At 41.6% G+C, this 24,097-nt stretch overlaps 1 non-coding gene across 1 annotated transcript; it reads right to left on the reverse strand.

Moving 5' to 3' along the window:
• Window positions 1-6,720: 6,720 nt before the first annotated feature.
• Window positions 6,721-6,817, reverse strand: Trnai-uau. Its single transcript has 2 exons — window positions 6,780-6,817; window positions 6,721-6,756 (listed from the first exon to the last, which is right to left on the reverse strand). It is a non-coding gene; the product is annotated as a tRNA-Ile (tRNA).
• Between the last annotated feature and the right edge of the window lie 17,280 nt (window positions 6,818-24,097).

The raw sequence follows: 24,097 nt of genomic DNA on the forward strand, positions 1-24,097 counted from the left end.
AGCTAGAGACGAGTCGCGCAAGTTTTTGGGGCGTGGGTTGCAATCAACAGCAACAGCAACAACAACAATGCTAACAAGCAGACGGCGGCAGGTGTGTGCCACAATTATTGACTGACTGATTGACGGACTGACTGAGGCAGACAGTCAGACAGTCAGACAGATATGACATTGCAATGCCGTTTGTCGTAGCCACACAAGCGAAATGGATTTTTAATTTTTTTGTTTTGCTAAGCTACTTAAAAGAAAACAACAACAACAACAACAACAACAACGGCAACGTCAACAATTGTGAATAGAAACTAATATAAAATATGGAAAATTTTCTGTTCATATTTCTTTTTGCTCAACAATAGATAAACAAAACAATTAAGGCACGTGCACAGTTAGCCGAGGGGTTAAACATCATCGACAGCCCTGAACAGAGCCGAACAACCTTATCAAACTGTTATCTGGCCCAGCAGCAACCCTAAGGATCGACCCGTTTAGCTCAATCAATTTCAGCTTTGCGCTCTTAACTGATGGCGAACACGTTTCAGCATTCAGCTGTCCATGGGGAAATCTTGTGCCGCATCTTTGGCCCGTTGCATAATTCATAAATGTGGCATTAAATTTTTTTGTTAAGGGTGTTGCATGGTACTAACAACACTTTCGGTTGCTATGCCATATGCCGCAAATGGTTGCACGCGGCGTATGCGTAATTTAAGCCCTGCTCTAATTGAGTTGGCAACTTGCAGCTCATCGCTGAGCCAACAGCTGGGCGGCCATGGGGAATTATTAGGTTACAATTTGATGCCGAGTTGCCTGACGATTATGACAGATGGCTGCTGCTTGCTCTTGTTGCTGTTGTTGCTGCTGCTGCTGCTGGAGTGGCAGCTTCTCAAGTGCTTGGCTGCGCTTTTGGCATGTGGCATGCGGCCTGTGGCACGACAGGCGCGGCACAACGTCTCGCAGCTCCAGCTCGAGCCTCAATTTCAGCTTCGTTTTTGCAGTCTCAGCCACATGTCATGATTGCTTTTTCGTTGTGGGTGTATGTGCGAGTGTGTGTGTGTGCGAGTGTGTGTGTGTGCGAGTGTGTGTGTGTGCGAGTGTGTGTGTGTGCGTGTGTGTGTTCGCTGTGTGTGAGTCATGGTACGTGCTACTGTGCAAAAAGTTATTAAATTTTTATATGCAGCGTGTGCGCCTTTCCTTAAGCAACCTTCCTCTGCTCTGGGCCACTCCTTAGTGGCTGGCCGTCTGGAGCAGGGGGCGGGGCTGAGGTGGGGCCTTCGCGAAAGGGTTCACGTGTCGTACGTGGCCGCCATTAGCGTAAACATTTACGGACGCGTTCTTGAGTGCCAGCCAAATTGCTAGCAAAATTATACGAAATTTACTCAATGGGTCAACTAAATAAGTTGAATTTGCCAATTTTGCGCAAATCTTGTAAATTTTCCATTTAGCCCAGGCGAGGGGAGTGTGCAGAGCTGCTGGGCAGCGGGGCGGGGTGAATGGGTAAGGAAAACAGAATATATTGTGCGTGCTTTGTGACTTGAACCAAGGCAAAGTACAGTGGAATGAGGTAATATCAAGTGAAATTGGCATGGAATGCATCTCTTGGGCATTTCAAGTGTTTCAAGAAGAAGATATAAAATATAATAATAAATATTAACTGCAAAGCAGTATGAAGTAAAGACAAGCTGCTTACCCATGCTTCAAGGCTGGGTTTTAACAGAAATTATTTTTATGTTTTATTTGATTTATTTTATTTTTTTTTTGTTAATTTTTTATTAAAAATTTTTTTTTTTTATTTGTTAATTTTTTATTTTGTAGTCCTAGACTCGGTACACGCTTTAAGCCCTCATCTAAATCTCAACGACTATTTCGCTTATCTCTTAAAGATACTTTCAATGCTTAGACACACAGCATTTCTTATCAGTAGCCTCTGCCGTCTGCTGACCTAGTAAAATATGTGTGCCACAGGCAGTTTTTGTGCACCACTTGCCTGGCTGCTGCCCATGGTGGATGTCAAGTGACCCAGTGGTCGGTGCCAAAGCAAACACACAGCCTTAGCCACAGCCACAGCCACACAGATATGATCAAAGTGAACACACAGTTCGGCTTCCATATGTTGTTTGCCAGCAGTCAAATGGAAGGCGGTGTGGGGTGTGGCGCGACGTGCACTGTCAGGTTGGGTGGGGACTGTGGTGCATCAACGTCAACAACATCATCATAAATGGCGATGCGATGCGATGCGATGCGATGCAGTGGAGCAACCTACTTACTGCACAGTTGCAGCTGCTACGGCTAAAAACATCAATCAATGGATCAGCTTTGTCTATGCCACTGCATGAGTGCTATTGCAATGAGCGCCATCTATTGGCAGCTGGCTGACACTAAACAATGATGTTCATGAGCAGAGATCAGTTCTCGCCTCGACGCTCTAGCACTCAATGAAATTTTCATTCAGCTTGACGTGCGGCCTAATGAATTTCAATGAAACACACATACACACACACACACACTCGCTTACACTTTGTCAAATTTACGTAACGTTAAATTTCGTATAATGAACATCTGTGCAAACAACGCTCAAAAATGTGCCCCAACCCCAGGCATGAGCTGCCCCTGGTCAGTTGAACTGCGCTTCTTCCACAACAGTAGCACATCCGCCTCGCATCCCAGTGCTGATAATCGTCATCATCATCATCATCTTTATGATCATGATGAAGCATCCGTTGTGCTCCAATTTTCACAGCTGGCCGTTTTGGCGTGCTAATGAAATCGAGCGCATTTTATTTGTTTTTATGGCATTTGTCAGCGCACAAATCGACCGTCGGACCGTCCGTCCGACCGACCGACCGACCGATCGAATGCTCATGCACACACGAATGTATCGAGAACAAAAGTATCGAGTATATACTGTATGCAATGCAGCTGTAATTGAAACGCGGCGTGTGGCTTAATTGAGTCCAAGACAAAAAACAAACTGCAAAAGAAAACCAAAACAAAAGCAAACACAAAACCCACTGACAGACTTGTCCGTCAATTCGCCGCGCGCTCTCCGCTCGCCGTGGCCACCAGCGTCGATCGCCGCTCAAAGATCGAGCCGGAGCCTCACAAATTAGCTGAATGTGTCTCGATATCGCGATCTACATAGATCTCGGCGATCTCTGCTGTCGATCGAATGCAAATTTTCTAATTGTTATTAACAATTGCCGCTGGGCATAGTTAAGCAATTAAAAGACACCAGACATAAATGCAGACGGTAATAAAAGCCGTTATATCTCCTTTTTTTGGCTACTCGAAGACAATTTGTCGAGCTTTTGATTTGGCTTGGTATGGCACAGAGTATGCCAACTATGTCATGTAACTTGCAGCAGACCGGAAATTGGGAGTTTTTATAAAAAATATAATATTCACAAGTCCAGCAACACACATAGCCTTATCAATTGTAAAAAAATTATTATAATTATAAAATTTTTTAAATTTCAGTATCAACTTAAAGATGCTCTTACATTAATTACACTCTACTACAGGGTATTTAATAGTGACACCTTTAGTAATTTTTATCTTTTTGTTTCTTTCTAGTTTGCTTTTCGATTGAGTTTTCGTTTTCGAATTAGCTGTGGATTATGTCATGCAATTAACAATGGCACATTGCGCATTGCCTTTGTTGCTGTTGTTGTTGTAGCTACCGCATTTCGGCTTTGTCAGTGGCACGTTTTGCACTACGTTGCAAAACAAATGCTCGCACTGGCATTCGCATTCGCATTCGCCATTCGCATTCGAATTCGCACTCGTTCTCAAATTTGGCTTGGAATGGCAATTGCAGTCGACGATGTGTTGCGTGCACTTTGTGAACTTTTGTGGTTGCCATTTGTGCAGCTACCGTTGATTAACAGTTGTTGTTGCTGTTGCTGCAGCATGTAATTAAGCAGCATTGACATGTCTAGTTCGAGTTCGAGTTCGAATTCGACAACTAAGCACAGCAAATTGACGTAAGCGCATGCGTCAGCGTTGATTGATGCGGGCATTTATTATGCACAGCAGGAGTGAGAGCATGTGTGTGTGCGAGAGAGAGAGATAGATAGAGAGGGTAGATGGGCAGGGGATAGGTGTAACACGGTTCGGCAATCTGTGATCTCTGCCAGCCGCAGCAGAGCAAGTGAGATCGACATCTGGTTGGGCGTGACTTTGGCATTGTCGTCAGCTAATGCTAATGTTGTGTGACAAATGCATATATGAGTGCGTGTGTGTGTGTGTGTTACTATGTAAGCATGCACATGTGTTTGTAAAGTTATGTCAAGGCTATTTGGAACGACGCTATCATCAACACCATCTCATTGTTAAGCAGCGACACCTGTTGGCGAGTATGAGAGCCCAACTAGCTGGCTTAAGTCAATATTTTTATTTGAAAAATATATTAAAAGTGTTAATATTAAATGTTTTACAAATATTTATGACTAAACGTGAATTGACTTGTATTTGGCGCATTGAAAAATGTAAAATTTATGTACAATAATCTTAATATCAACTGACAAGCATATTAATTTCCAATGTACTTGTTTGTTATCTCTCAGAAATCAGATTTATGTAACAACTCCACATTCTTAATTAAAATGAGCTAAACACAATGTGAACAAAATGTGAAACGGCTTTATAACGAGTATTTCACTTGTTGTTAGCTCATTAATATTCGATATGAAATATACTATAGATATATACCCTCTACAGAGACTGCCGAAGTGCGAGTTCCTCGCACTTGCCACACTCTTGGTGGTGATCGCAATTAGTGTAAAAAGATGTTGGCCAGATATGAACGAAATAGAGAAATTCAGTTAGAACTAATACTACTAATTGGCCCAATTCTCACTTTTTTACTTAGAGAGAGAGAAAGAGGGAGCCCACGCAGCTATCGAGGTGGAAACGGACCGGACAGCTCATAAATAAACAAAGAAACAAAAAAAACCGTGCAACATGAGCAACAAGAAACAGAACAAGCTGGCAACATGGGTGTCAGACAGGCCGAGTAGGTTTTATATGCAGATGCGATCAAGACGACGCCTGCAGATCATGTTGCGAGCGGTGATGGGGAGAGTGGAGAGTGGAGAGAGCGCAGAGGAGAGTGGAGAGTGGAAAGTCGTTCCGGTACGTGTGAGCTGATATGCTGGGTGGTCTGTTCCAAATCAATTGCGGCCCTCCGTAGCAAAGCATAACGAAAGCAGCAGAGCGAGAGCGGAGGGCCCACAGGATGGGGCAGTGTTGTTTATTTTGCATAAATGTTGCCCCAAATATTGCAGCTGTAAACACATATAATGAATGCCAATGATCGAAGCTCGATGATGATCAGCTTGGAGCTCTGCGACTTTTTGCTTCAATAAATATTTGTTTAAAGTTCCGCACGCCACACGGTCGCAGCCTTGGGGCAGGGGCAAGTGGCAAGTGGCCGCGCGCTCTGCAGGCGCCCACACACACCCAGGCTTTGTGGCTTTGAGTGGACCACCAGGCAAGATCGATGGATGTTGCAGCTGCTGCTGCCGCAAATATGCTAAGTGCTTAGTTCGCCCTCTTCTTCTTCATCTTGTTATTGCTGTTGTTGCCTCTTTTTGTAAACAATTGGGGGCAGACGAACTGCAAACATTTTATTGGCTACGCTTGTGTTGCTTCATTTTTATTGAGTTTACTTCAAACAGTCGGCACTCCACACTCCACATGCCACATGCCACATGCCACATGCTACATGCTGCATGCCACTTCATAGTGCCACACAACGCCCACAGCCAACAGCAGCAAGCGCATCTCTTTTTCATCACCTTCTTATAGGCTGCCCCATCTGCCACATCCGAAGACGCCGATCGAAGTCTCCGCCACAAACAACCAACTTTTCATAATTTCTGTTATACTTTGATTTCGTATTGATTAATTTTATATACACATACATATGTACATGTATGTATGTTCGATTGAAGTACATATGTATGATTAACATGTTTGTCTGCCTCTTCAGCAATGTGTGGCATGAAGTGGTTCCCTGTGTTGATATTGTTGAAATTTAAACAAAAAAAACTTTGGCTGCCACTGCGATTTGTTTGGGTGGCATGTTCAGCCTCAGCCGCAGCTGCTTCAAACTGCCACAAAAAAGAAGTGAAAAAGCGGGAAATCGGGAATCTGGGCATCGTAGCTGTCGGCACAGCCTCTGGCCATGTGCTTTATCCACGTTGTTGTTGATGTTTGGCTTCACTTTTTCGGCTGAATCATTTTTGACAGAGCTGTGAAATGTTTATAAGTACATTCTCTGGCCAAAACAATCAAGCGAAGTTATATTCAACAATAACAGAATACATTTTTTATTTATGCCTTAAATTTAACCATAGTCCAAAGTACAACAACAAAAAACTCTTCGAAATCAAAGCATAAAATATACGAGAAAACGCAGATATTAAAAGAACTTAATATAAGATTTAGCTGAAAAATTAATTATTATTTATTATTATATTTATATTATGTTATATTTAACATTAAAAATAATATACTTGCTTAAACAAATAAATTAGTTAAACATATAAAATAAACTTTAAGCTTCTCCCAACAAAAAGTCAATAATAAACCTTAGCTCATATGAAAACTATTTTAAACAATTCGTAATACCCGCATTTTAATGCAAATAAGGTTCAAAACTTCTTTTATATAATATTTGTATAAAAATAATATTTAAAAAATAAAAAATATTAGTCAACAGCGACCTGCTCCAGGTGAGGCTCGAACTCACAACCCCGGCATTGCTCATACACTTTAGTACTGATTATAAGTACCGTGCGCTAACCAATTGCGCCACTGGAGCTGTTGAAATGTGCCTGCCAAATGCGCATGTAAAACAGAGAGCCACTGAGAACTAGAATATTTGCTGAGCGAATTCTGACTCTCGCTCTTTGTGCTCTCCCTCTCTTTTGTTTCTTACTCATTCTCAATCATTTTGTGGCACGCTGTGCGTGCGTGTGTGAGTGTTGCTGTTTCTTTTTGTATATGTGTATATGCATGACATTTGAAATTTTTGTTAATGCCGTGTTAATTCGCCGCGGCAGCAAAGCTGATAAGAATGTATGCTCATATAAAATTAATTTTAAAACCTAATAAATTGAGTCATTGAGAGCATGTAGTACCAGTTAATTAATGCAATAGGCTATCAACAATGGGCAATCGGCAATCGGCAATCGGCAATCGGCAATCGGCCTGACAACAATATAAATTATAAATATGTATTAATGCATTGAAAAGTGAAATTAGTTTAGTAACAGTTTTTACTTTCAATGGACCGTCGATCCAACCCTTGCACAACTAAAGTAAACAATGTAAATTTTATGCTTTTCACTTTCGTTGAGAGAACAGGTGCAGGTTTAGCGGCGATTACGAAAAGCCCGTTAAAATTGCAGCGACATCAGATCCAGCTCCCAGCTCCAGTTGGCACAATGCGAAACGTTAAACAAAACAAAAAATGAAAAGAAAAAAATAAAACAAGAGCAAACAGCAACAACAACAAAAACAGTTACAATTCGATTTCAAATGAATTGCAAAATGCAGCGAAAACAATAGAGTGTGCGGCGAAGTGGAGTAAGAGAGGGGCGCGCCGAGGCGGGGCAAATAAGCTAAAGCTCAACAGTGTAGTGTGTACCGTGCACGGCGAGTACTTTTGCGGCGATTACTGAGAAAATCAAGCTCGGAGTCAGTCAGGAAATGCAAATTGCGCTAATTACGTTGGGCATAAAGCGTTGCGATATTTACTGTTGTATGCGCTGTACTTGCTGTTGTTGTAAGTGTTATTGCCATAATCGTTTCTAACTGAATAAAAATGCAATGCAATGCAATGAACATAAAGTACATACTCACACACATGCATATGTATAGCTAAGTGCAACAACAACAACAACAACGGCTGTGACAAATGACCATTGTATGACATTAATAATAATAATTTAATGCTGGAAAAACGATTTCGCAATGGAAAAAACTTAGCGAAGCGCGCAAAAGCCAAATCCCTTGTCATGTCATGTTGCAATTAAACAAAAACAACAACAAAAAGAATTATAAATGAAAAGCGACAACAGACAGTCAGACATTAAACAGTTAATAATACTCGTCAGCAATTAATGATGTATGTAAAATATGACCTCAAAAACTATAGAACTACTACAGTCTGTGCCACATGCCGTGGCGCCTTACACTTTTATAACTGTAAGCGTAAACGAAATCGAATTAGAATCCAATCAGACAGCGCACATACACACGAGTCTAAGCGTCACATATCAGCTGCGATGTTTTTCCATTTCCAAGCTTCCAGCTCCAGGCAGCAGCTTCTAGTTAAGCGATGGGGCGGTGAGGCCGGGTCGGTGACTGGCGCCACTGAAATCAAAACAAAGATAGAGGCAAAAACAGTTCGAGGAAAAAACACTAAGCTCTACATAATAATAATAATTGTAATAATATAAACAAAAACAAAGACCCACCACTAAAATCTCGGAACATTACAATATTATAAAACCATATGTGGCTATATTAAGCAACAAATCTTTAATCTTTTTTGCAATTCATTTTTATAGACACGATCAAAAATCAAGTTATTTATAATGGAATTTGGCTGTACTTAAGCTGAATACAAAAAATCCCCTTAAAATTCCCAGAAAATTGTATAAAAAAGTGTTTTAAATAAATATCAATCCAAACTGTAAATATTCTATAAATAAAAAATAATTATTAATAACATTTGTATAAAAATAAGTATTTATAAATATATATTTTGTAATTATTTTGTTATTAAAATTTTTAATTATGGCTTTAATGCTCTGAAAATACTTTCAAGATATTTATCTTGAGTAAAAAAGTATTCAGCTGGGCATTTATTATTGTTATCAAAATACAATTTTAAGCAATTTTAAAATTGTTTATTATTCGCTTTTTATTTTTGCACGTTTTATATGAGTCATGTGTAAAAACTTATCTTTATTTTTATGTTTATCAATTAAATCATTTAAGCAAAAGCGCCCTCTTGTGTATTTCTTCTTATCAATTTCAATTCCAATTCCACTTCCAATTGCAGTTCCAGCGTGGAAATTAAGATAAATTCCAAACCCACGCTGCACAGCAACTGATAAACTTAGCTTTACTCATGCATACATACATACATACATACAAAGTAAATATGTATGTATGGATCACCCAAAACACAGCGCTAGCTTAATCTCTTTCAAGCGCTGCATTAAGATTAGAGCGTGTTGTTATTGTCTTAGCCACTTGCCTGTCTATTATTATAATTGTGGTTGTTGTTTGCTTATCAGCTGCAGTCGCTGCTTCTGCTGCTGCTGCTGCGGGCTGCACTTGTAGCGCCACTTTCGGTTTTATTTACTAACGCTGCAGTTTGAGCTCGAGTTCGAGTTCGAATGTGACTCTGTGAGTTCGTTTGAGTTGAGCACGGCGAAATTGTTGCTGGGCTGGAAGTGAAGATTCATTGTGTGTTGACACAGCTGCAGTTGCTTTTGCTGTTGAACTTTGCAATGTTTGCGTTGGCAACGACTTTTACCTCAGGGCCAGACTACGCTGCCCACTTCATCATCATTCCAGCCGCAGGCACTCTATGAAGGCTATTGCGGCGAAACAAAAAACAAACGTAAAATGAGCTTTCGAGAACACGCCTGCGTAGCTAGCTGGTTTGCTTGGCTGCTCTTTCACGCTGTCGCCCCCACATGACAGCTGTCTCTCTCGCACGCATACGCGCACGCACACGCACACGTACACGCACACTGTTATAACAGACACTTTGCATGTTATTTGTTTCGTTTATTTGACTTTCTCATTAACTTTTGCTTGCTTTGGGCTGTTCGGCTCTTTTTTCTTCTCGTATACTTTGTTGTTTTTGTTTAACTGAAAGTTGCCGCAAGATTTGTATGCGCACCTGATCAAACTTCACGTTCACGTCATTTTCATTTTGCCGGCTTGTGGGAATTATTTTGTTGATCTTGTGATTTGCCAAGTTTACACGCGTATTAGTATATGTATCTGTGTAGTATATGCCTGTGTAAATGTGCGTAAGTCTGTGTAACGCCTAAGCTTAGGCCTAGACTTTGAGCCTAGTTGCAGGTGCCGCAATTAAAGTCTATTAAGTTGAATTTATAACCTGCAGCCGCAATGGTTATAAATTAAAAAATTTAGTCAAATTAGCGCAGCGACGATTGCAGCAACGCAAGTCGCTTAAAAAAAGTGCAAAGCAAGGCGTCTAGCGGCCTCTGCAGTGCGAGTGTGAGTGCGAAGGCGAGTGCATTGCAGGTGTTTGAACTCAAATGTCAGCCAAATGTCGACGCGTCGGTCGCTAAGGCGAATGTGAAGGCGAAGGCGAACGGGGCGAATTCGGGGGATGGGCTAAATAATTGGGCGACAGACGCTGACGTTGCGTCGCTGCTGGCAGTAAACATAAAATTTGCGAATGGCGATCGGCGCGTGCAAGGCGAAATGCAAAACAAACAGTTTTTCGATATCACACCTACATACCCACATACACATACACGATATGAACAATTGAATGCGTTCAGGAGTAAAAGTATGTCACACACACACACTTATGCATACATGCGCGGAGTGCAAGAGCGTGAAAGCTCTCTTGAGAGAGCACAACTGGAAAGCAGCAAATGTCTACATTCCAGTTGGGGTGCAGCAGCCTAAGGGCGTTGACATTTCGAGGGCAAAAGTGAACAGTGATTGTTCAAGCTCTCTCTCTCTCTTGCGTGCCCTCCTTTATGGATTGCAATTCCAGTGTCAGTTTTCAGTGCGCTGATTTGTGCCTGTCGGTTGGCCAATTTTTTTATGTGCGCCGCATTTGAATTTCAGTTTCGTCAACTTAATCAAAACGGCGGCCCACTTGGCGCTGGCGCTGAAGCTGACGTCGGCGCCTGCGCCAGCGTCGACGCTGGCAAAACGAGCTGGTGACAAATCTGCAACAGCAGCAGCCGTGCCCATTGTGTTGCACCGCCTGCCACGGCATCTGCATGTGGGCGTCGTTTTGCGGACGCCGATTTCGAATTTGATTTTTGGGCCTGCCTCATGTGTTCCGTGGCGATGGTGGGTCAAATGCCTGGCCAAAAGGGTGTGACGTTTGTTTCATTTCGTTTTATTTTATTTTGTTTTGATTTTTTTGGTGACTGTCTTTGGCTTCGACATCGAATTCGAACTCGCGCTGCGGCTCCGTGTGGCCGCATGTGGGCTTAATTTATTTTGACTTTTGGCCATTTAGCTTGAGATTTATCTGGCCTAAACTATGCGCCGAGCCAACAATGACAACATTTTGGAGTCGCCTGTTGACGCGTGGATTTAATGTGCCAAATCCGAGCTCCGAGTGGCTGTTCGCTCAGCCTGTTAACGGATTAGAGCCTGGGTGGGTCTCCATCTGGTACCATAAACCATTTCTTGACACGCCCGTCAAATTGAGTTGTCACCCATAAGAAACAGTTCTCCGTTCTCGGTTCTCAGTTCTCTGTTGTCTGCTGTCTGCTGTCTGTTGCTCATGTTCTAGGGATTAGCGATAAAGGAATCATTCCAGACCTAGACAACATTTCATAAACTGAGAATTTTTTATCATAAATTTATGTCTGTCTGTGTCAACAGACGGAACTACAAAGTTTCGTTGAGTTTCTGAAATATTCAGATTCTTTATCGTGGAATATTTGTTAGGTTAGGTCTGTTAAGTCATTGGAATGCATTGTCTGCATGGAAGAGCTTGCTGAGTTTTCCATTACAAATTAGTAAGAGCTTTTTCTGGAATTGGCATGCCTGAAATAGAATTTGAATAAGTTTAGTCTTTTCATTGAAATGGTGTGAAAGCCTTAAGGAATAGTTGCTTTCCAGGCTTACTCAATTGTATCTTATGACTTGCCTGGAATTGAAGTGAGGTTAGGTCTGCTGACTCACTTTAATGTTTGCTTGTTTATTGAAGTTTCAGTTATTTCTGAGCTCATATAAATATTTTATAACATCTGCTTTCGGTCATCACTTAACTCTTTTTCACAACTCATAAAATAAACAAACATTTTTGTCACATTTGAATTCCATTTCGTAGCCGAACTCAAGTGTCTTCAAGTCTTGAAGTCTTCCAGACTGGAAATGTGGAATTTTTCAAAAAACTGCTGACATTTTGTGTTTCCGTTGTCTGCTGTTTGTTGTGCTCTTTGTTTATGCAGCTAACTGCGGGTGCGTCTAATGGTTCAATCAGCAGCAAATTTTCCAATCAGTTCCCACATTAATTATGCCACAATTAAAAGACGACTACGTCTAGGCCGGAGTCTGGGCGCGGGAATTCCACTTGAATGGCTGTCAATAGGGCGAACAATGTGCCACTTGAAGTAGGCGAACGCAGCACACAGCAGGCACAGCAGAGGGAGAGAGGAGAGATTGAACCCAAATGGACCCTTAGCCCGCATGTGTGAGCAGCTACTGACGCCCGCACTCTCTTGCCGTCTCTCTCGCTCTCTCGTCGCTGTCTTTGCTGTTGACCTCCAGCGTGGACAAATGCCTTCACAGCTGTAGCCGTGCTCCGGCCTGCCAAGTGTTTGCAAACTGTGTACAGAGAGGCGGCTAATTTCGTAGAAATCACAGAGCGTGATAGATAGAGAGAGAAGGAGAGAGAGAAGGAGAGAGAGAAAGAGACAGGCATAAGCAGCGTCGGCAATTGGACTGGGAACGGGTGGGCATTGTCAGCGTTACGCATTTCCTCTCAGGTGTGCCGATCTGTCAGTCCATCTGTCCGTCTGTGTCGGTGCCAAACAAAAGCGTTAAAAAGTAGGTGCAGCTGGGGCAGCGGCCGTTGCGGCTGCGGCGGGATCGCAATCGGGATTAATGAGCAACAGTCGCAGACAACAACAACAACAACAAAAACAACAACAGCAACAAAGTGAGTGGGAAAATGGAAAGGCCGCTCATTGAGCAAACAAACAGCAAATAAGCAACATGTAAGAAAACTATGTAAGCAACAAGTGGACGAGCCACAAATACCCTGTAAAATCTGAAAAAAATTTAGAATATATAAAAAGTATGTTAAGTATGTTATGTATGTTATGTATGTTATGTATGTTATGTATGTTATGTATGTTATGTATGTTATGTATGTTATGTATGTTATGTATGTTATGTATGTTATGTATGTTATGTATGTTATGTATGTTATGTATGTTATGTATGTTATGTATGTTATGTATGTTATGTATGTTATGTATGTTATGTATGTTATGTATGTTATGTATGTTATGTATGTTATGCATGTTATGTATGTTGGGTTAGCCCTGTTAGCCCTGTGTGAGCAGAGCCAGAATACCCAATCACAGTTATTCAATTGCAGGGTATCATAACAGCAAAGCCGTGTCGCTGTTTGAGCTGGTGGCTGGCGGCTGTTAGCTGTTGGCTGAGGTGAGCTGGTGGTGCGACTGGGACTGAGCTGGTGGCTAATGATGCCGCTGCTACGTGACGTTCGTTGCCAAGTGGCAGCAAAAGAATTGTTTCTGATTTTTTCTCTTTATGAATTGTGGCAGACGTCGTTGCCCGTCGTCAATGTGTCGTCTGTCGTCATGACTGCAACCGCCTTATCTGCCTCTTTCTCGCTCGTTCTCTCTCTCTCTCCGCGTCTCACTCTTTATCTTTATCTGCATCTGTGGCTGCGACGCACCTCGTTTTCCGGCTTACGGTAAAGTCTGTTGACTTAGCCGAAAATAAACTGAGAGATAAGAAAATGCTGAGTGGATTGCAGTTGGCAGGCGGGGCGAGCGGCATGTTGCATGTTGGCTGTGGCAGGCCGCTTCTGTTTTTTATATCCGTCATTTAATTGACGGCTCGAGGACTTTTCCCAATAAATCAAAAATCCACAATGATTTGTTTGCAATTTAAATGCAAATAGCGACCACCCAAATGGCCAACTGGCCAACTGGCCAGAGGAAGCAGAAGCGTCCACTGGAGAGGAGGTGGGGGCAGTGGCAGGGCCATTGCAAAATTATAACTTAATTTCGAGCAACGAAAATGTTGGCAATCGCTCGAATTGCAGCAGAAATCGCCTCGAGCGACAACGGAGCTGGCGCGGGGCAGACGAAGGGGGAGACGATGAATGTGGCCAAAAGTGGAAGCCACACAATGCGAGCCAATGCGACCACGGGGCATGATTTGTCTTCAAAATCAACTCACAGACCGAGCGAAGCTAACGAAAAAACTCGCAGCTTTGTACAAATGAATGCGAAATGCGAGATTTGCAAATCGATTCCGATTGATCGACTGATTGAATGAGCTGTAGCTAAGATTGAAGATGAAAGTCGCGAGAATTCACGTTTCCGAATGCTATAAATAGTTGAAAGATTATCAAAATGAAAAACTTGTTGCTTATATGGCTTGCTTAATGCTTATCGATAAATATCGATTAACAGTAATTCTTTAATATTGCTGTTGGCTATGATGAAAGTTGTAATTATGGAAAATATAAGAACACAGTAGAAGCTGCCCTAACTGTATTGAATATGTTACACATATATGAGTCTAATAAGTTATCGATAAATTTTTAGCATGTTAAGGGCTGCATTTTGCTTAGGTTATTGGATTAAGCACAATATTAATATATATGTTTTTACTTACTCAGCAGCTTGATAGCTGCTACCAATCTTAACAATAAGTTATCGATGAATTGTAAACTTTGGTACTATCGATTACGCTTAGTTATTTGATTGATGTTGACTTAATCACATTTATACCTATAAGTTCTTAGCCTAATTTAAGGAATGACGCATTAGCTATGAATTCGTTAACTGTTATCGATAGGCATACACAGCTATCGCTATAGTTTAAGCAGGAATCTTGGTTTTTTTAGCGAATCTTCTAGCTTTTACTATAGCTAACAGTCTTTACATAGAGTTATCGATAGCTATCTCCAAGGTATTCCGGACTATCTTTGCTGGCAGCCTAATCCACCCTTTCATTTGCTGTGTAGGGCATTTGGCAAGAGCCTGACTAAGCTCTGACTGTAAGGGCAATTCCAAGAAACGCATTGCGCTTTGTTTGACGTCTTCGGCTGTGGGTCTCAGCCAGCCGTTGGCAGATCAAGCTACACTCCAGGGCCCCAGCCAGAGCCGAGCCGAGCCCCAAATATTAATAAAAGTCGTCATCGTCCAAGGGAAGCGCAGTCGAGCCCAAAAATACAAATGAAAGACCAAAGACCAAACCACAAAGCACACAAAAAAGAAGCCAGCCGAAAGAATGAGAAAAAAGTTATGCCACGCCGGTGTTCAGCAAATTTCAATCTCGGCTCAAAGGCAAAAAGGCGGCCAGCAAGCAAAAGAAGCAGCAGTCGGGGCAGCGGCAGGGGCAGCTTTTGAGGCAATGGAGACTGCTTTTGGGGCAAGATGCACGTGCAGCATTGAAATGCGCAGCGCGTTGTGCCCAAAGGATCTGCGCTAAATAAAAAGCAGGCAAGCGAGACAGACGAGCGCAGAAAGAGTGAGAGAGAGGGAGAGCGAGAGGGACGGAGGCAGTTGAAATGAATTGAAAGAATTCCTTGCGGGGCAGAAACGTCGACGGGCAACGTCTCGTCTCGTCGCAGATCAAACGCAAAGATAGCCACAGCCGGGCAGACGCGGTACAGGGTATACAGAGCGCAGGCGGGGCAGCACAGGGTATCACAGGGGTATCTGGATGTGAGGCTTGGTCATTCGTTTTGACCAAAATGCGCCTAAGAATTTCTGTGGCTTCGCCTGCGCCTTTTGATTTCTCAGCGTCTTCTTCAAAATCGCTGCTGTGTGAGTGTGTGTGTGTGTGTGTGTGAATAGTTTTTGGTAGAATTTTATTTTTTTATATATATATTTTTTGGGCTCTTTCAAGGCTTTTGTCGTTTGGCCTTTGTTCTGGCAGCGAGTTGAGGACGGCCACATTATATTACGATTTGAATTTCAGATTGAGTTTTAATAGCACCAGCAGCCACACCGCCGCAGTGTAGTGGAGAGCTGAGCCACACCTGCATTTGCTGTGGTTCTGTGTTACTTTTCGCAGTTGCAACTGCTGCCCACCTTTCCTCTCTCTCTCTTTCTCTCTATCTGTAAATCTTGGCTTCTCGCTCTCTTTTTGGGCGCGTAGATCAGCTGCCACAGCCGTTTGCCTCTTGGCACTGTGCTGCAACATTTCTGGGGTGTGAAATTTGCGCATAAAAAAAAGACCAAGAAAAAAATAAAATTCAATTTCACGCTTTTTTATTAATTGGCCCAGTCGCGTCGAGTCGAGCTTTAGCATCGGCGTTAATGAGATTTTTGCACAGCGATTATGAGGCCCAATCCTCAATCTGCATTCCCCACGCCCCAATGGCCCCTTTCCGCTGCTGCCCAAGCTGCTCGCAATTGAGGTCTTTTAGAGTTTGCCGACTCGGCTTGTTATTGCTCTTAGTGGATCCATTGATAGCGCTGCGCTAATTAGACAGCTGACAGCGCGTTTATCACAGGGTATATATTACATACAGGGTATACAGAGTTACATAATCATATGTATACAACACGAGTCTGAGTGATACTTGTCAGTGTAAGAAAACTCATAACAGGCAGACGAAGCCGGGGACAAGGTACAGTCTTAATTGCTTAATATGGTACATAAACTGATCAGCTGATTGCATAAGCTGTGTGTGCAGCGAATCTAGATCTACACAGCTTAATGCAAGTCAGGCATGGGGTAACACAGACTTGACTATCGAATCTTCTTATCAAGAGAATTTCCCATTCGATAACCAAGTCTGTAATCGAGTTTTATGAATACATTTGGCTCCTCTGAAATGAAGTCTAGAATCGATTCTGCTAGCACTGAAGATTTTCAATATTGAACAGACTTTGCTTAAGCCTAGAATTCTCAACTAGTTAAGGCATTGCCAACAACAGTAAAGGCTTTAGTCGACATCTAAGTCTGATGATTACAGATGATTTTAGAAGTAGTTTAATTTTTGTATAATTAAAGCTATTTAAGCTAAAAATATTCAAATATAAAAGTATCTAAGCAGCAAGTCTTGTAAGTCAAGGAAGTTTAGAGCTGTGAAGTTAGATGTTCAGAGCTAAAAAAGTGATACCTGAGCCAAAGTCTTTCTTCTTATACTCGTTTTAATGGTGCATCAAAGGCTTCTTTCTATGTATGCTTAGTTCTATGTAACATTCGTTCCATATATAATGAGATTTAATAGACTTAAAGCAAAGACTGGACTATGATATTTATAACACGTAAGCTTCTTAATGTGTAACTTAAAGGCAAAGGCTTTAAGGCTTTGCAGAGTTTTGCATCTAAAGTAAACTCAATAAAAATCTTGAAAAATTGCTGCAACATTTTATTTGAAATTAAAAATATATATATAAAAATAAAATTGTTTTATTATTATTATTATTTATTGTATATAATTTATTTGAAATTATATATATATAAAAATAAAAATAAATATAAAGTATAAATAAAAATAAATAAAAACGTATGTAAAATTTTATTTACTACTCAAAACAGCAATAAAAAAAATGTATTTAAAAATAAAAAATATAAAAACAGAATAATTTTATTTGTAATACAAAAAGCCATACAAAAATAAAAATAAAAATAAAGTATAAATAAAAATACTTATATTTATATTAATATATACAATTTTATTTACAATATATTTATTTAAAAAATATAAAATTGATATACGATTTAATCTGAAAGTAATTTTTGTCATTAAAAATAAATTGATCAGTTAACGATTTATTTATTGTATTTTTTATTGTGGCGAGTGTCAAAATGTAAATGAAATAGAATTGTGCATAATTCTTATCGGGGACGGCAATTGAATTGTTTTGGCCAGCGGCTCTGACTAATGCGCCACCAAAGTTGCTATGATTGATATGCGATATGCAAGTTGCAACTGCAACGCGCTGCACGCTACGCAAAACAAAAGACAGTAAGCAGCAGCAGCAGCAGCCGCCGCAGCTGCAAAACGAGGCAAAGCCAAAGCGACTTTGATAAATGCCATCCCACGCCTAGGCCAAGCCGCAGCCTGCAACGTGCCACAGCGACTCCAACTGCGACTGTGGCATGTTGCAAAAAGCCATTTTGTTAGCTGAGTTTCATTCATTTTCATTTTCATTTTGGTTTTGGCTTTGGTTTTTTTCGCGTTTTGCGCTAATTGATTCATTGATCTTGGCGATAGACCGAGCTCGTTAAATAATTCTTGCAGTCATTTGCACACCTGCCCCCCCCCCCTCCCCTTCTCTGCACTCTACCTGTTGGCAGCGTCCAGTTTGTGGCCGTCAATTGTGCACAAAGACATTATTAGAGCCGTCTAAGGAATTCGATTCCATTTCCATTGTGTGCTGTGGGCTTGGTTGCTGCTCCAGCTGCTGCTGCTGCGGCAGCAACAGTTGCTGCTGCAATTTGTTAAATTGACAAAAACTGTGCGATAAAGCTTTGCGCGTTATTAAATTCAATAAATTTTCGTTACGTTCTCGTTTATCGCTGCCACGAGATCAGCAAATACAAATTCTATTTAAGATACAATCCAAAATTTTTGATCGATAACCATGTTAATTGCCGAGCGCAGGGTGGGCGTGGCAGGCTGCCCAAGCGAAGTCGTTGCGACTGCATATCAATGGAAGTCCAACGAAGTTGTCAAGCCCAGTCACAAGAGAGTCTCAGAAGAAGCCGCCATGCATTTGTCTTTGGGCTTACCCCAATGCCCCCACCCCTCCCCCCCTTGGGTCTGCCCAAATAAAGGCAGCTGACAGTTGCCTCAATTCGCGTATAATTTACGATAATGCGCTGCGCTTTGATTTAGGTTTGGCCGTGCAGCCTGCACTGCCAGTTCGTGTACCAGTTCCAGTGCCAAGCTCCAGTTCCAGTTCCAGTTCCAAGTACTTGACTAACTTACGAGCTGCTCGGCGTGATCTGTCTGCGTGTCTGATGGACGCACTTAAATGCGCTGCAAATTTATGTTGACATTCGGTTGACGCACACACGCACACACACACACACACACACACACACACACACACTTGGTATTTGCTGTGCCGTCCCACCTTTTGCCATTTGTTTATGACTAGCTGCCTAATTATTTTATATGGCTGCCGCATATTCACACATGCCACCAATAGTTGCAGCGCTCTTGTGGCATCGTTGGCGTTGGGTGCGCCAAAACAGGCAACGGCAGCAGCAACAGGCGCTGCCAAAAAATGGCTAAAATGGCAATATTCGCGGCGCCGTTTGCTGTCGATATGAAAATTTGTTTGCCATAAATATTGTTTTTCACGCGCCGCGCAGTAGCTGCCGCATGCGGCACATGCAGATGCAACAGCAGCTGGCAACGCCAACGCTGCCGCCTCCTCCTTGTCATTGCCTGCGTGATCCGCAGATCGTCGAATCAGCATTTTGGCCACATTGTTGTCAAACGTCAGCGCCCAAAAGAAAACCTCGAGGAAAAAACTCGCAACTGGCAACTGGCAATTGGCAACTAGCAATTGGCAGCTTGTATAAATATTTGCGCTCTGCTGCATAATATTCAATTTTTTGCATTTTCCGTTTTTCATCTTATTTACATTTTTTATTTATTTTTTTTTGATAATTTATTTAACGCTTTTTGGCAATTTATTGCGCATATTTTTATGGGCTTTAATGAAGTTGACTTTTATTTTGCATATTTTGAGCAATTATTAGCTGCAAGATTAAGTATCTGGATATCTTGCGTGATTTATAATGCAATTAACCCATCAAAAAAGCAACAATGTGGCATTACGATCAGAGATTTACCTGCAAAGAGTGGCCAAGTGTCGATGGATGAAGGGCTGCATATCAAAATGGAGAGCTAGACCGCGTTTATCTGGCTGTGACAGGTAAGTAGATGCTTGTAGATAAAGAATGTGTATAGATACGGGCTATAGTAGATAGATAGATAGTTATAGATAGCTATAGAAATATCGATAAATAGATATACATGTATAGATAGACAGATAGATGTTTAGTTAGATAGATAGATGCATATAGATAATAGATAGATAGATAGATAATAGATAATAGATTGATGTATAGATAGATATATATATAGATATATAGATAGATAGATAGATAGATGTATGGATAAATAGAAAGACAGAAAGACAGAGGAACAGCCAGACAGAAGGTCTGATATACAGAGATATACGCTTAGCTAGATAGATACTCATATATAAATATATACTTTTAGATAAGATACAATTAGATATTCGTTAAAACTCACAAAAATAGATACATATAAATAGATATTACTAGTTACTTCAATCCCAAATTTGAGTTATAGTTCCATTAGGAGAACATTTTCTATGAATTCTTCCAATATTCCTAAAAATAAAATATTTCCAGCAGACTTTAACAATGAAAAATCTTAACGAATATACAAAATGTCTTCATAATGCTAAGATACATTATTTTGGAGACACTAAGTGCGATTGACGCTGTCATGATGATGCTCAAGGTACGTTTAATATAGCTTAGATACAATATTAATGTTTGAGATACATTTACTATAACTTATATATTTCTCACTCTCTCTCTCTCTCTCTCTCCCTTCTTTTCTGCACATTTTTCACTCGCAACTAAAGATACATTTGACACAGCTAAGAGACTATGCAAACTTCCCTTATTATGCTTCAGATACATTCAACATAGCTTGCATACAGTCCAAATGTATCTTTTCTTATTTAAGATACATTTAACATAGCATAGATACAATGTAAACTTTTCATTTAATACCAAAGATACATTTCATAAGACTTAGATACATTGTGAGTTCTCGTGTATCTTCCAGACACTTAAGATACAATTCTCAAAGTTTAAGATACAATTTTTCAATCTTTTATCTTTTTACGGCTTTTCAGTTTTCATTTTCATTTGGCATGTGAAGTGTTGGCAGACAGCAGCCGCTGCAAGCGATCTTAATCAGCGCCTTTTGGCAACGACAACGGTGAAGGCGACGGCAACATGTGGCATGCCACACAGCACAGTCTCTAGTGTGAAGTATGTGCTTCCGCAGCAGCGGCTGGCTTTCGATCAAATGTCTGAGTCGCCGTTGCAAATGCAACTGTTGCCGCCGCACCTCGCAATTGTTGTTGCTGCTGTTGTTGTTGTTGGCGTTGTCATTGTTCCACTGGAAGCTGGAAGCTGAAAGCTGAGAGCTGGAAGACAGAGGGCCGCTGCTGCTGTCATTAGGCCAACATGTGTGGCTGTTGCCACAAAAGAAGGTGACGCAGCTGAAATCAATGCGCTGACCAATTGCCACACATGGCATATGGCAAAATGGGAGGCGGGGCAAGCGGCGCCCATTTGCTGCTTGCGGCAAGCTGAGCGCGACAGCTGCTGCTCGAAAGCTTCCGCCAGCTGATGTTGCCGCTTCCGATGCACAGACCACGCACATAGATAGCTACATATGTCCATATATGTGCAACATGTGCACTTGCACCTGACTAAAAGCCGCCCCATCTGCGCTGCCTTGCGGTTTCACCTGGTGTTAGTCGGCCCGCCGCCCTGGCCACCCCTTTTTGGCTACGCTTCGGTTTCGATTTCCTAACACAGCCAAGAAAGTCAAAGCTAAAAACTCAGCTCGCTGCTGCGGCTGCTTCAATTACACAAAGTCATGCAGAGTTCCAGCTGGAACCTGTCCCCCGCCCCCTCCCAGTCTCCGTCGCCGTCGCCGTCCGGCGAACTCATTCCATCGCGCTGCAGCTGAAAACCCACGAAAGTTGCCGAGCCGTGTCCGCGTTGTTGTTGTTGTTGTTGTTGTTGCTGGCGTTGGTGTCTGACTTTGTTTTAGTTTTTTGCTGCTGCTTAGCAAAACAGGTGCGTTTGCGTTTTGCAGGTGTTTCCCAAAAGCCACCACCAACAACGGCAGCAGCAGCGACTTCCAACTTGGACTCGGCTCGACTTCGACTTCAGCTTCTGCCCGAACCCCTTCCATTTACGTCTACGTCTATGTCTCTTTCTATGTGTGTGTGTGTGTTTTGCTGTCTCGCGCTGTTTAGTAGTTACGCTTTACCGCTAGTTGCACAAATTGCCGCTCGCCTTGCTGCTCGGCCCCAGCAACTGGCGCCAGTTGCTCATGCGCTTTGTGTTTCGTGTGAAAATCACAATTAAATGCAATTTTTATGCGCACCTACAAAGACGTCGCTGGCAGCCGCTTCGGCTGCCGCCTTCGGCTCAGCTTTCCCATTTGGCAGCTTCGGCTTTTCGACTTCGGCTATGCTGCTACACGTTCGGCTCGGCTCAGCTGTCAGCTGCGCTGTTCGAAATGTCAGCTTGACAATTATTATGTCAAAAATTGTTGTTGGTTTTTTTCCTTTTCGTTTTTCGCCGGCTGCGCAGTCGCAGCTGTTGACTGTTACACGAGTTTTTATGGTAATTCAAGTTTCACTGATTTCACGTTCCATGTCGCACCCAAAAAAAAAACAAAAACATAATAAACCACAGCGGCAAATGGGTGAAAATCGAGCTAGGCGCGCTAATTGCCAAACGTCTCGAGCTCGAGCTGGAGCTACAGTTGCTGCCGTAATCGCTTGCTAAGCCAAAGCGTTCCAGAGACATGTCGATTGGAAGCCATTGGAAGCTGTTCCAAGCTCGAGCTCAAGCTTGAGCTTGAGCTTTGTGTTGCCATTGCAGAATGCACAAAAAAACAATTAGCGCATACCAGAGAGAACGCACCACAATGTGGGGGAAACAAAGCACACAATGCATGTGAAACAAAAGCGTAGAGATACCCTGTAATGCGTCGAATGGGTATGCCTATAAATATAAGTAACTAAATGTGAATCTGTTGTAGAATATATGTCAAATTTTAGGGCTTCTAGAACCTTCTCAGATTTGAAGCCCTAATTGATTCTATATAAAAATTGTATAAGAGTCCAGTCTTATACCGGATGCTTTTAGCCATTTTCTATAGTTATACTGTAGAGTACAGGGTAACCGTAAGTCGTGCAGTGGCAGTTGGCAGCTGCAGTTTGATTTGGTTTGCGGGCAGCCAAACTGACATTTGAATGGGGCGACTGGCACCGAGTGGCCCCACTCTCAGTCTCAGTCTCAGTCTCCAGTCGCAGCCCCCAAGGCAATTGGTCAATTGCTTTGTAAGCTGCAATCATTAACGCTAATAGGTGACGGCGACGCTGGCAGCGACGTCAGCAACTGTGACGCAGCTGCAGTCTCGGCCTCAGCCTCTGCCTCAGCTGTGGGTAAAAACCCAAAATTCGAAAAATTTCTCGAAAGAGAATTTTGTTATATATAATTTTTTTTGCACACGTGCAACTGCAGTTGGGCGTCTACCTGAGGCTGTGGCTGGAAAACCCTTAATGGGCAGCAGCAGCGGCGGCAGCGGAGACAATGACAATGCGTGAGAAAACTCGTTCGAGCGCATTATCTATACGTGTGTGCTACCCTAACGGTAGTTGTTACGTTGCACTTGTTTACATGGGAATTGGGTTTTCACATCGTTAAGCCAGCCGCCGTTTGCTTTCCACGTAATTTCGCTGGCCAGGTAGCCAATAACTGCAGTTTTCTGAGAACAATCCGTTACGAAAAATCAAACAAATCGCATTTTGAATAGTATTTTTATGTAATTTATTTTGTAATATCTATAATTTGATTTTTTATTTTTAATTTTTGAATTTTTATTTTTTGCATTCTTTTTTCTTGCATCATGTGTGTGGGACAATGTGATATACCCGATTGGAAAATTACAAATAAACAAAAATTAATGAAAATTTTGTGGCTTTTATTTTTAATTATTATTTTCGAAAATATATATCATATTTTAAAACGCATAATTATGCTAAATAAAAAACACTTTGTACAAAGTATGCTACAGATCACAGAACATAAATATATTTATATATTTATTAATATTATTATTATTATTATTATTCAAGAGTTAAAAAGGAGGAAAACTTTTTTGCTGTCGCTTAAACTAAATGATAAGAAAATTGTTCCTTGAGGTTTTTTCCATGTATGTGTGTATAAATAAATGAAACGATAATAGGATAAAAATTTCTAGTTTGCTTCTGTTATATATTTAAAATTAATAGGAAAATATTTAAATGAAAATGAGAATGAA

The sequence above is a fragment of the Drosophila hydei genome, unplaced genomic scaffold (genome assembly GCF_003285905.1).
Source record: "Drosophila hydei strain 15085-1641.00,03,60 unplaced genomic scaffold, DhydRS2 tig00008135-arrow-pilon, whole genome shotgun sequence".
Lineage (NCBI taxonomy): Eukaryota > Metazoa > Arthropoda > Insecta > Diptera > Drosophilidae > Drosophila > Drosophila hydei.